This window comes from Pinus tabuliformis, chromosome 5_2 (genome assembly GCF_031772625.1).
Source record: "Pinus tabuliformis cultivar Carrire ecotype Pingquan chromosome 5_2, CPIR1, whole genome shotgun sequence".
Lineage (NCBI taxonomy): Eukaryota > Viridiplantae > Streptophyta > Pinopsida > Pinales > Pinaceae > Pinus > Pinus tabuliformis.
Genome location: NC_142306.1, coordinates 626,955,935 through 626,968,631, shown reverse-complemented (window position 1 = coordinate 626,968,631; position 12,697 = coordinate 626,955,935). Strand labels below are relative to the sequence as shown.

Here is a 12,697-nt window from a genome sequence, read left to right as displayed (position 1 = left end):
ATTATTAATGTTAATATCATTAATAATAATATTTATTAATATTATTAACAAATGTTGCTACTTTTTTTATTAGTAACGCTACTAATATGCTTATAATGTGACAACGCTACTAATGTTAACACTACTAATATGTTTATATTATTATTATTAATGTTAACATAATTAATAATAACATTTATTAATATTATTAACAATAATAATACTACTATTGAATACTATTAATATAGTATTCAAAATATTAAGATAATACTAAAGGTATAACATTTTTAGTATTAAATAATAATAATAATAATAAAATATTAACATTAAATATTATTAGTAATCCAAATAAATTTGTAAAATTATTAACATTTACCGTATTAACATAATAATATTAATACTAGTAATTGTCTCTAAAGGCTTAAAAGTACACTGGAAATTATCTTGTTACAAATCCACAAATAAAACCCGCTACTACTAAATATAAGAGAACAAATATTTTTCTGGTCAAACGATTTATAAAAATACAAATAAATCCAAGCATTTTGAAATGACTCAATCTAATCTAATTAGTTAAAATTAACAAAGTGACTAGTATTGAATAGGCAATGAGTTAGAGAAGTGGAAAAACATATAAAGCAAACATTTTTGTCTGTCGAAAACTTCTTGGCAAATGTTTACAACACAGAGATGCAAGATGGAGAGATTACCTTAAAAAAAAATGCAATTAATGGAAAACCATTTAAAATTTTATTATTACATCAAACACATATTAACGGAATTATACTTTTATCTTAGAGAAACCTAATAAATTCATATTACTTTAGTTTTCAAATTTAAATTTATTTCTGATGAAGTGTGAAACTAACCCTAACATTAACAGATTGGAAATCCAAAATATAGGCCGACAAAGTTAATTCAGAAATTTTAGTGTAGAGGATCCTCACATAATGGCTATAGCTATAACATAGCAATGCTCACTTCATATTCGAATAAAACAATCTTTTAAGGTAGGTTTTACTGCATTCTTAGTATAGAATACAGTAAATGTTTTAAGATATACATTTTTAATTATATCATTTGGGGACGATTTAGTGTTTCTTTATATTACACTATTTTAATTTAAATAAAAAAGGAAAAAAAAAGAAAAGGAGCTTTGTATGAATACAAGTGATTTTTTATTGAACCAGTGTTTAATAGTTACAAAGGTTTGGATTCAAAATGTTGAGTCAAAATAATATTTATAAATTTAGACCAAAAAAAACAATGTTATGATGAATTGACCACTCATTCAGGACAACAGCGATTGAAAGAACCAAATGCACAAGGATTGGAAGATCTTGATACTCACATAAAAGGTAATTAAGAAAGTAAAGGCAAACTTCCCTGGACAAAAAAGTGAGGAGGATGCACATATAAACTGAATTGAATCCAAGAGAAGCAGTAAAGAGAATAGAGAGACATACAAAAACACGAGGTAAAATCCATCTTTAGATCTCTGCAACTACTACTCTTTGAGAATACACATTAAATCCATCAAGAAAGAATTATATATTTTAAGCGGTGGAATATAAAACCTGCAATTTTATTTTTCCAATATGGTGATGATTTTCTCTTGGTTTAGATATTTGAGGATTTTTTCCTTGACAATGAATCCAAGGTTGGAGAATCTAATCCCAACCACATGTTAGGTGTCAAAACCGTCTCTCCAAGTGTCCCAGTTCAGTTTATGTGAGTCGAGTTTAAGTTGAGTTTAACTGTAGTCAATTATTACTAATGTTTCCAATGTAATGTTATTTAAATGATTTGTAATACTCATAAGAGCAAATCCTCTGCTCCAAGTTTTGTTCTTTTCAATTTTTATCATGGTATCATACTCTTTGACAGAGCAGTGGAGATCATAGTAGTTTGCATAAGACTCCCTTAGAGAACAACAACATGAGTGAAGAGAGAGAAGCAAAGAGAATAGGAGAGCCAGCATAAGACTCTCTCACAGAGCAGTAGAAGTTTGAAGAAGCCTACTTTGAAGAAGCACAGAGAGAGTGTGAGACTCTTTGAGAGAGCAGCAAAATTAGAGTAATGTTGCATAAGACTCATTCCGAGCATCATTTCATATGTGTGTATTCACCAGAAAAGAGCAGAGATTCACTATAGAGATTGTAGCAAAGTAAAACAGCTGTGAGACGAAGGTTGTTGCAAAGTCTGCATTGAAGACATTTCTTTTGGAGATTAACGCTTTCCATTAATCGAACCAGTGTGTTAGTGACACCACTAACACTCAGAGGAGAAAGCGCGTTAATCTAGTTTCCTTGCATCGATTTCCAATTGACGGGAGTTAATTGTGATGGAAAGTACGTTAGAGCAATAAGGCTGCCCTTCAAGGTCGATAGAAGAGTTAGCACGCGCCCTTTTCTCATCCCACAGAGCGTTAGCGTTACCCGTGATATTTAAAAAAAAGTCCAGAAAGCACGAGAGGACAAAGGTGACGCACGAAGCGGACTGGGAGTGCGATTCGCTGGAAAGAGTCAAGATACATGACCAGAAATCATATGCGTAATGACCAGAAATCATATGCGTCGGTTTTTTAATATCTTAAACGGAATTTGGTATCATGATAAACAAATGCGCATGTGTTAAAAAAGCCTCGTGTAATTTTTGAGAGCGTTGTTATCGTTTTGTAAAAGGCCTAAGTAATTTAAAAAAAAATCGTTTCAAAGGAGGCCTTATGCCATAAAGGTTATAAAAGAGGTATTTTTTAAAACAAGAAGGTGAATTAAAAAAAAAAAAAAAAACAAGGGAGCCCTTCATTTTTTTAAGAGGTATTTTTTTTTAAATATGAGATTTAGAAAAAGGCATTGTTCTAAGTTAGCTCTTGGCATTGTAATATTTTTGTAAAAGCCTTGTGAAAGTTTTGTTTTAGTAAAGAATTTTTGGAAGCAAGGTTTTTGTAGAGTAATTTGTAGACTCATTTGTTTGTGGAAGCCAAGCAACAACGATAGTTTTATTGCAGTTAGATGCGATGTCTATAATTTGTTTTGCTTATTAAGTTGTAGTGAGTGAACACTCAACAAATGGGAATAGCCAAGAGGCTGACAAAGTTAAAACGACAGCAAGAAATGTTTGAGATACTTTTAGATCTCGAAATGAAGAGAAAAAAGGATGCCTTTGCATTGAAATGCATAAAAGAATATGTTCATGACAACATTCTTCCCCTCATTTAAGAAGCAAAGACAGTCAAGGAGGCTTGGGATACTCTTGAGAGGAGTTTTTGTGTAAAGGCGAGAACTGAAGTTGAAGGTGGATCTACAGCAGTAGATCTACATCGACATGAAATGATTGTTGAATCGCACTATGCTTAGCCACAAGTGGATGATGTCTGTGAAGAAGTCGCACCATTGTACATAATCACAAGTAGATGAAGATATGTTGATTCTAGACAGAGATCTTCTTGATAACAATATGGTGATTCCAACAACAGAGCTTGCTCATGACAATATGGTGATTCCAGCAACAAAACTTGCTAATGAAGGTTTGGTGAATCCACCAATAGAGCTTGTTGAGTACAATGAAACTGCAATTGGAGCACTCTATACTATGGTGAATCTAGCAATTAATATTGTTGATCTAAAATTTCATGAAAAATTGTTGGCTAATGATGAATGGCTCCAGGTGATGCAACAAAAACATCATATAGACATGATGCTATTTAGTGAGAAAATCCCACTTGAAGCAGTGGAAGACAACGTGTTTGTAGCAACACATGTTAGTAAAGAAGTCGAAGAGATAGAGACGAAAACAGAGGAAACGAAACCTAGAAAGAGAAAACAGAGACACATATAGAAGCAAAGGTGGAAGTGCAACAACTCGAACTACAACAAGAAAAAATCTCTCATTGTAGAGTAGAAAGAATAGAACCAATGTGGTTCTCTAGATTTTTTTAAACTTACCATTGATTTCCAATGTGAAGGTACATAGAATAATTATGAAGAAGAGTTAAATTTCCTTGTAGCATGGCTTGCAACACCATGCCTTTATGAGGTCTATATAGAAGATGCAGAAATGAATGTTGTAGACAACATCAATGAAGAGGAAATTTTAAAATTTTGAGGTATTGGAGTCCTAAAGAAATATTATTTTATTATAATCTTATGTTGCACGAGATTGATGATGAAAACAAGGCATTTTTTTGAAGGATATGCTTATACAGCCTCAAAGAATGGAAGAACTACACCAACAAAAGAAAAAACTGAAGTTTGAAGGATATAACAAGAAGAAAAAGTTGAAACATGTTAGAGGCTACAGAATATGGAAGAAGAGAAGAAGAAAAGTAATTTGTTTTTGTAAAGCCTAGCTGAGACATAGACCAACAGGGATCTTAATTAAATTTTTATGTGGTTGTAATTAAGGGGGAGTGTTGGAGAATCTAATCCTAACGACATGTTAGGTGTCAAAACAGTGCCTCCAAGTGTCTAAGTTCAGTTTAAGTTAGTCGAGTTTAAGTTGAGTTTAACTTTCCAATGTAATCTTATTTAAATGATTTGTAATACTCAAAAGAGCAAGTTCTCTGCCCTACATTTGGTTCTCTTCAATTTTTGTCATCCAAAACCATGTATACGGAATTGAGCATTTGAAAGAGTAAAAAAAAAGTAGGGAGAGTTCTCAGACTTTGCATTGTTAGTGATAACTGACTTTCCCTCTCTCAATCTGTGTCAACATAACTTTTATATTTAAAACCCACAAAAAACTCTGATGTGCAAAGTCTCGGTTTAAACTAACACAGAATAATTTTAATCCACATCATAATATAAGACATTCTGAATGTTCAAACCTCACTTTGTTTTCAAACTCCATTGATTTAGAAAAGCCAATAGTGTCTTTTATGGATATCTCCCCTAAATAGGGTAGTTGCGCTTCTGTGGATTTCATGAGAAAGCCAACTAAAAATTACTTTCTCAATACCCAAGGCGTCAAGCAGGCCAACGATGTCTTCAACGAGGTCAAAATATGCAATTTTCTCTGGTTTAGAGGGTTGATGAGAGGGTCCATAGCCTCTGAAGTCGGGAGCAGTTGCATGAAACCCTGTCGCTACCAATGCTATCATCTGATAACGCCATGAATACCATATCTATGGAAATCCATGCAGTAAAAGCGCAGGAGGACCTGCACATTAGGTTAACAACAAAAATAGTTTAATTTTGTTATTCAAAATAGGAAAAGAATTACAAAAGCCATTATCTTAGATTTATCTCAATTAGTTTTAAAAAATGGTTATATCTATATCTATATATGCCCCAGTTTTATTGCAAGAAAATAGACAGTTGTGAAAAACGTCTTCCCTTTAGGACTGTAGTTGTAAGCTACATGGCTTTCTCAGGATACCAAGGAAAATAACTAAGATAGCAATTTGTTTGGGATGAGAATTAGTACATGATCCAATCTCCGCAATGTGTAAATTGAGCTCTCCAACATGAACTCGCTTTTGCTGTATTTTGTTCATTGCTCAATGTTAGGAGATACCGCTCAAACGGGTTAGGGGAACATATAAAGAACTTGCCTCTAGAACAGGTTATATAATTTTCTCACTGCCATCTATGCACTCAGAGAAGGGGGTTTTGCAGGTAGTTTAGTCCGCCCCTAGCTAAAATTTGATTAGAAAATAACCATCCAATTCAACTTTGGAATTTATAAAGTGATTTTTATTGAGTTTTTACAATCAAATTTCGTATTTTCTCATTTGTGCACTTTTATACCGGTTAGATTCAGAGTCGTCAAATAATTTATCTAACATTCTTGTTCGTTGAGAAACTTGATAGAATCCGATATTGAAAGCTCACATTTTTGTCAGTAAAAATTTGCAATTTAAGAAATTCTCAGATCTGAAGTGGATTTCTCAGCTCTCATTTTCAATGGTGTGACTGGACACTGTAATTTTAATAATCAACAATCTGACCTGAAATTTGAAAATTTCCGTGCAAAGGCAATGGAAAAGGGAATTTGCTTTGCTACACGAGTAGCTTATCCTAAGTGATGTTTACAGATAGACCTGGGACCTAGCCTTCTTCTAGATTGGGTATCAATTGAGTGACGGTTTCGGTATTACTTGTGTTATATATATATTCTTGAAGGGGGTTAGTTTCTGTTTTCCTATTTTGAAGATCCAAAATGTCCCAAATTTAACAGTAAAATTCCAACCCTGATTTCATTTAAATGGGTTCGATTTCATTTCAAAATAGTTAATGAAGACAGATAAGTAATAAAGAGCAAGTTAGAGGGTGTTAACAACAGTAAATGTGGAACTTAATGGTCCTATTCAAGTTTTTGCTTCGATTTTTGGATTATGATTCTATTTCGAAGGGATTAAAAATTTCAAATAAATCCCAAATATCTTGAAAAATAATTGCAGTTATATAAAAAATTCATCTCAATTATGATTCTTCACTGTATCACAGAGTTTAACGGTTTCTACACCATTATTTCCCATTGAAATCTCAAGAGTACACAATTCAAGATATTGTTCTACCTGTCACAAGGTGCGTTGAATTTCCGCTATGATCCTTATTTTTCTATCCTCAATGAAGTGACGGGGCCTCCACTTTCCCTGACAGTATCTTGACCACCTCAGTCATAGTGGAACTCATTGCTGGCAATCTCTGCAGGCAGAGAAGAGCAACGATGATGCAAATCAGAGTTTGGATTTTATCATAGTCCTCACCAAGCGTGGTGGTCTCGCTGTTGGCAATCTCTGCAAGCAGAGGAGCAATTGTGATCCAAAGTAGAGCCTGTATTTTATCATAGTTCTCACAAAGCGTGGCCTCCACGAGGTCCAAGACGTTTCCCGAACGAGCCAAGTGTCTCGCCCACTATGCTATCTCGAATTCAGTCATGGGAGACGCCATCACATGGAGAGGCCTCCGACCGGAGATAATTACCAACAGAAAACCCCAAAAATGTAAAAATTGCCTCTCTCCGAGAGAACACTGCCATCACCATACTTACAAGTCACACCAAGGTAATCCTACAAACCATAATTCATTTGGCGAAGGAACTCCTTTTCATGCCTCGGATGCACTTCAGAAACATTTCCACTACAAGGAAACAACGACGCATGCACTTCAGAAACATTTCCACGTCAAGTAAACAACGAATTCCATGACATCCTCTGTAGGGCCACGTGTCAACTTTTAATCTTATATTTGGAGGGAGAGGATTAAAATACATACATCACAACGAATTCCATGACATCCTCTGTAGGGCCACGTGTCAACTTTGATTTTTTATTTGAGGGGAGGATTAAAATACATAGATCTTAGTGATGTTATTGGCCAAATCTGCCCAGTCAAACCCATTCTAAGAACACTTTCTCTGTAATTATTATTAACATTTAAATTATAATAATAACATTAATATGGTTGGATTAATAATATTAATATTATTAATTATATTAATACAAAAATAAAATTCAAAATTCTATTCACTCTAACCATATGACTTAGAGTATTAATGATAGTATTAATACAATTAACATTATTATTGTTAATATAAATAGTATTAAGATATATATATATATATATATATATTTTCTAGTTAAGAATAATCTAAGTACCCACGGGGGATTTGAACTGGTGACCTATCACAAAGAGTGCCTTAACAAGGCACCCATTCACCGTCAATCCAAAGCCCCGTGGGCAATATTAAGATATATATTAATGATAATATTAATAATATATATATTCTAATCATTTTTATTAAACATGACAAAACAAACTAAACCATGGTAAAATTATTAATTCATTAGAATTTTTGGAAAAATTCACATAGAAAGTATTTGGTCGACGCATTTCGATCCAGCCAGTGTGATTCATCTTCAGGACAAGATAAAACGATGGTTTATTGATGTGGTTGACTTTTTTTGATAGTTCAAACATAATCACTTATTATTATAATTGATTAATATTAGTAGTCAAACATAGTCAAAGGCAGTGAAACAAAGCTAATGTTGTTGACCATGTTGGACTATGTTTGACTGTGTTTATGAGTAAAAATTCTTCAACTTCGGTCAAACATAATCACCTTTTCATATTATTGCTTATTATTAATAGTCAAAATAATAAAACACACTACTGAAATGGAGTCAAACATTATAAAAAAAGTCAACCATAGTGGTCAATCAAGGTCTCTATGGTCAAATATGCTCAACCATTGTCAACCAAGATCAACAATGGCCAACCATGGTCAACTATAGCCAACCGTGATCAACAACGGTCATCCAAGGTCAACATGGTTAGAATGGACAACCAAGATCAACTAAGGTCGACCATGACTGACCATGGTCAACCATGATGAAGCATAGTTAACCATGGTCAACCATAGTTAATCAAGGTCAACCAAGATCAACCATGGTCAACTGAGGTCAACCAAGATCAACATGGTTAAAATGGTCAAACGTGATCAAATAGGCTCAGCCTTAGTTAACCATGGTCAAATATAATTGTCAACCATGATAGTCAACTAAGATTAATCGTTGTCAACCAAGATTAACCATGATCAACCATGGTCAACCAAGGTCAAGATGGTCAACCATGGCCTACCGTGATCGACCAAGATCAACCATGGTGAACCATGGTCAAACATGGTCAAGCATGGTCAAGCAAGATCAACTATGGTAAACCAAGGTCAAGTATGGTCAACCATCATGAGCATGGTTAGAATGGTCAAACATGGTCAACCACGGTCGACCATTGTCAACCATGATTAGCCATGATTAATCATAATGCTCAATCAAAACCTCAATGTTAGAATGGTCAAATATTGCCAACTAATGTCTCTGTGGTTGAATATGATAACCATAAGGGTCAATCAAGGTTTCTATGGTCAACCACGCTCAATCGTGATCAACCATGGTTCACCATGGTCCATCATGATTAACCATGGTTAACCATGATCAACCATGGCCAACCATGATCAACCATTGCCAACCATGCTCAAACATGGTTGAATATGGTCAACAATGGTCAACCATGATAAAGCATGGTCATTGTTGGTCAACTATGGTCAACCATGATTAAGCATGGTCATGGTTGGTCTATCAGAGTTTACCTAGAACATTCCATGTTCTTTGAAATTGACTTTCAGAATAATCACATCATCAATATTTGTTGGTTGACATTTCCAACCCTCTAATGTGGTTCATCCTCACAACCATGAAAAAAAAATAGGTCTAACCATTAGGATTAAATAATAGAGATGGATCTTGTTCCAAAATTAGTCATTAAAAAATATAAATTATTTTAGTCAACATAAAAATGTTAAGTGAGCGTTTAGGTCAATATTTAATAAAATATTAAAATGATTTGGTAAATATAAATTACTTTAAATAAATTAACGTTAAGGGAGAATTTAGGTAAATAATTAATAAAATATTACAAATATTATATATATATATATATAAACTAATTGATAGAAATAGAAAAACCGAAAATAGAGAAAATTAATAGATAAAAAAGAAAAGAACAAATACAATTACCAAATTAATAATAAATTATCAATTTTTGTATTCAAGCTTTTGTGACCCATAATGAATTAAACAAAGTCTTTCGGTAGAAAACACATAAAAGAATTTTTTTTTTGGCTAACGTGTTCTGAACCAACAAGTGTGGTTCATGATAAGGACTAGATGAAGAGGCAGACCATGTCATAGGCTTAAATAGAGAGCAATGTAGAGACATAATTTCAAATAACGGTTATATTTGAACATAATATTTAAATTATAATATTAATTTATTAATATATTAAAAAAAATATTATTAAGTAACAGCCATATTAAAACACTAGTTTTTGAAAAATAATATTTAAATAATGATATTATTTCATTAAAATATTAATAGTTAATGGTTATATTAAACGGCTAGTTTTTGAAGAATAATATTTAAATTAATTTATTAAAACCAAATATTACTAGTTTTTTAAAAATAATATTTAAATTGTGATATTAGTTTATTAATCTATTAAAAACAAATAGTAATAAGTAACTGCTATATTAAACAGCTAGTTTTTGAGAAATTATATATATATATATATATATATATATATATCAAAGTCAAACTTTAAAGGAGCGGAGTCAAAAAGTATAAAAACGAGTAAAGACCCTAATCGAGACAAGATCATTTGATAAATAAAATAACTAATGGAAATAAAATAAAATAAAATAAATTAAAAATAATTAATGGAAAAATAAATAAAATAAAACAAAAATATACACAAGTCAAAAGAAATATATATATATATATATATATCCAAAGAAAAATAATCAATAAATAAAGCAGGGTCAACAATAAAATATGGGGCTTAGGCCCATTAAATAAATAACAAGAATACTAAAAGGAGTTAAGAACGAGTAGGATGATAAAATACATAAAAAACACAAGGATCAAGAAAATAAACTCTAATGGAGAATAAATCAACAACAAATACTATAAAAAGGATGCCAATACCTACATAGATAAACAAACAAACAAAATAAATCCCAAAAAAAAGCCTAGAAAATTAGGAGGACACGATAGGGACCCAACTTCTACTAATATTCCAACCGTCATCTCTATTCAAATTATTGGGTCTTCTTTCAATTTCTAGGGCCTCCCTCAATTTACTATGATGGAAATGACTAACCCTAGCAACAACTTGGGCCTCCTCAATGCAGATGTGATGCTTAGATTTATCTGCATGCTCCACCAAAGCATAGGAGCGGATCCTGCCATGCTTGATGTCTGCAGCATGTTCACGAATCATTTGATTAATCGAGCGACCAGTCTCACCAAAGTAGGGAGTCCCAAAAGAGCATGGGATAACGTAAACACCCTTCATATGCTTGGGGTCCACTAGGTCTTTTACAGATCTAAGGGAGCTCCGGATGGTATTTAAAGGCCAAAAGGTTGAAGCCACCTTATGCTTCTGTAGGATCCTTGCTGTAAGGCCTCGAGAGTCATTGTGCGATGTGAGAGTCGGTGAAGGGTGCACAACGGGTGAGCAACGAGCTTGGAGGCAACTAGTGAGTTGGGGCGCGCTCGCACGATCCAACGAGCTGGCCGAATGGAGGAAACGAGCTTGTGTGACCGCAAAAAGGGTCAGCATAAAAGTGACTAAGTGTTCGAAGCTTGGCGAGTTTATATGGAGGGTGGTCCCATGTACGGGCGCCTACACCATGGGCCAATACGACGGAGGGGCGAGTTGGACAAAATGGTGGGTCATCTTGGTGGGCCAACACCCCAACGAAAGGGCCAACCGCTATATAAGTAGAGCGATAGAATGGTGGGATAAAATATCAAGCAAATTCTCCAAGTGTTCATGCAAACAAAGGGTGCGAGCAACTTGGAGGGCAACTGAAACTTGGCGAAGTGTAGGCAAACTCTTGGGCCGAAGCACGAAGTTGCAGCAAACAGACCGAACATAATTCGAGTATCTGCAGGCAGGGCGAAGACCATATGGTGGGTCAGTGAGTTCTTATCGTAGGTAGGACGAGTTAGGCAAGCTCGCAGTTTGGGACAACGGGTGGAATGAGAGTCAGGTCATAGGGTGGGCCACAGGCTAGGCGAGCACATACAAGGTGCCATGGTTAGACTGCGGGCGAGTGCGCCGAGCACGCTGGGCGAGCTCAGGCAAGGGCGCTGGGTAGGTTCAAATAGTGAACGAGTGTGGTGACTCAGCCGGGTGAGGCGAGTCAGGTTGAATGCACTCGGGCGAAGGTGAATAGGATTTGGCGAGTTGGGTCAGCCGGGCGTGTGACACGATAGTTTGGTGGGCAGGTGAGATTGGATGGTGAGTGCCCGGTGTGAACGAACGACGAGTTGGTGGAGCGTGCGCAGGGGATTGACATGGCAAGTCGGGGCGACTGTGAACGAAGGTTGAACGGGTGCACGGTGAAGCGTGGGTAGGTGTGAAGGAGGAACAGTGGGCTCGCCCAAGGTCAAGTTGGGTGACCTGCGAGTCAGGCAGCACGGCACGACAAGCCTATGCGACGGTGAACGGTGCGAGGGGTTGAACGGTTGAACACAGAGTGAGGTGCGACGGTGTGGACGAGATGCGGTTGTGCGCCAGGTGAGTGACACGACCGGGCAGAGCTACACGAAGGTAGCTGAACGATGAGCGCTGGCTGAACGATGAGGTTGCACGGTTGTGGCAGAAATTGTAAGGAGGAAACTTGGGGTTTCCCGGTAGATACTATAACTTGTTTATCTTGTAAAATATTGTTATTATCATCGGGCAGACTCATATTTCAGGGATTTGCCTCTCCTATTAAAATATTCATTGTGCATATATGTAAATGGTAATAACGATGAAGATGAATAATTGAATGTTTCTGCTGTGTATGTGAATGTTATACTTAGAAAAGTGAAAAATAAACTAACTATAGAAAGTAGGCATAGTCCACACCGTGTGAGTATTGTTAAAAAGAAAATGGGTGGTGGTGCCGCACCCCCCTTTGTGTGGTTGAAAGACTACTGCTAGGGTAGGGGCATGACACTCGCAATCTTGCTAGTGGTCCTTATGTGATTTCTACCGAAAGAATTTGCTTAATAAATTATCATATTATATTCTAAATTAAGGAAAAGAAGAAGAACAAAAATTATAATTTTATTGTTTTATTACTACAAATAATTATATAATATTATTATATAAGCTATTAAATTCTAAAGAAAAGATTAGTAAATTGATTAATAGTCAA

The 12,697-nt window shown here is 34.9% G+C and overlaps 1 pseudogene; it reads left to right on the top strand.

Annotated features, from left to right (window-relative positions):
• LOC149160599 (plastid division protein PDV2-like) overlaps positions 1 to 12,697 on the top strand; it is a 152,170-nt pseudogene that overhangs the window by 116,883 nt on the left and 22,590 nt on the right.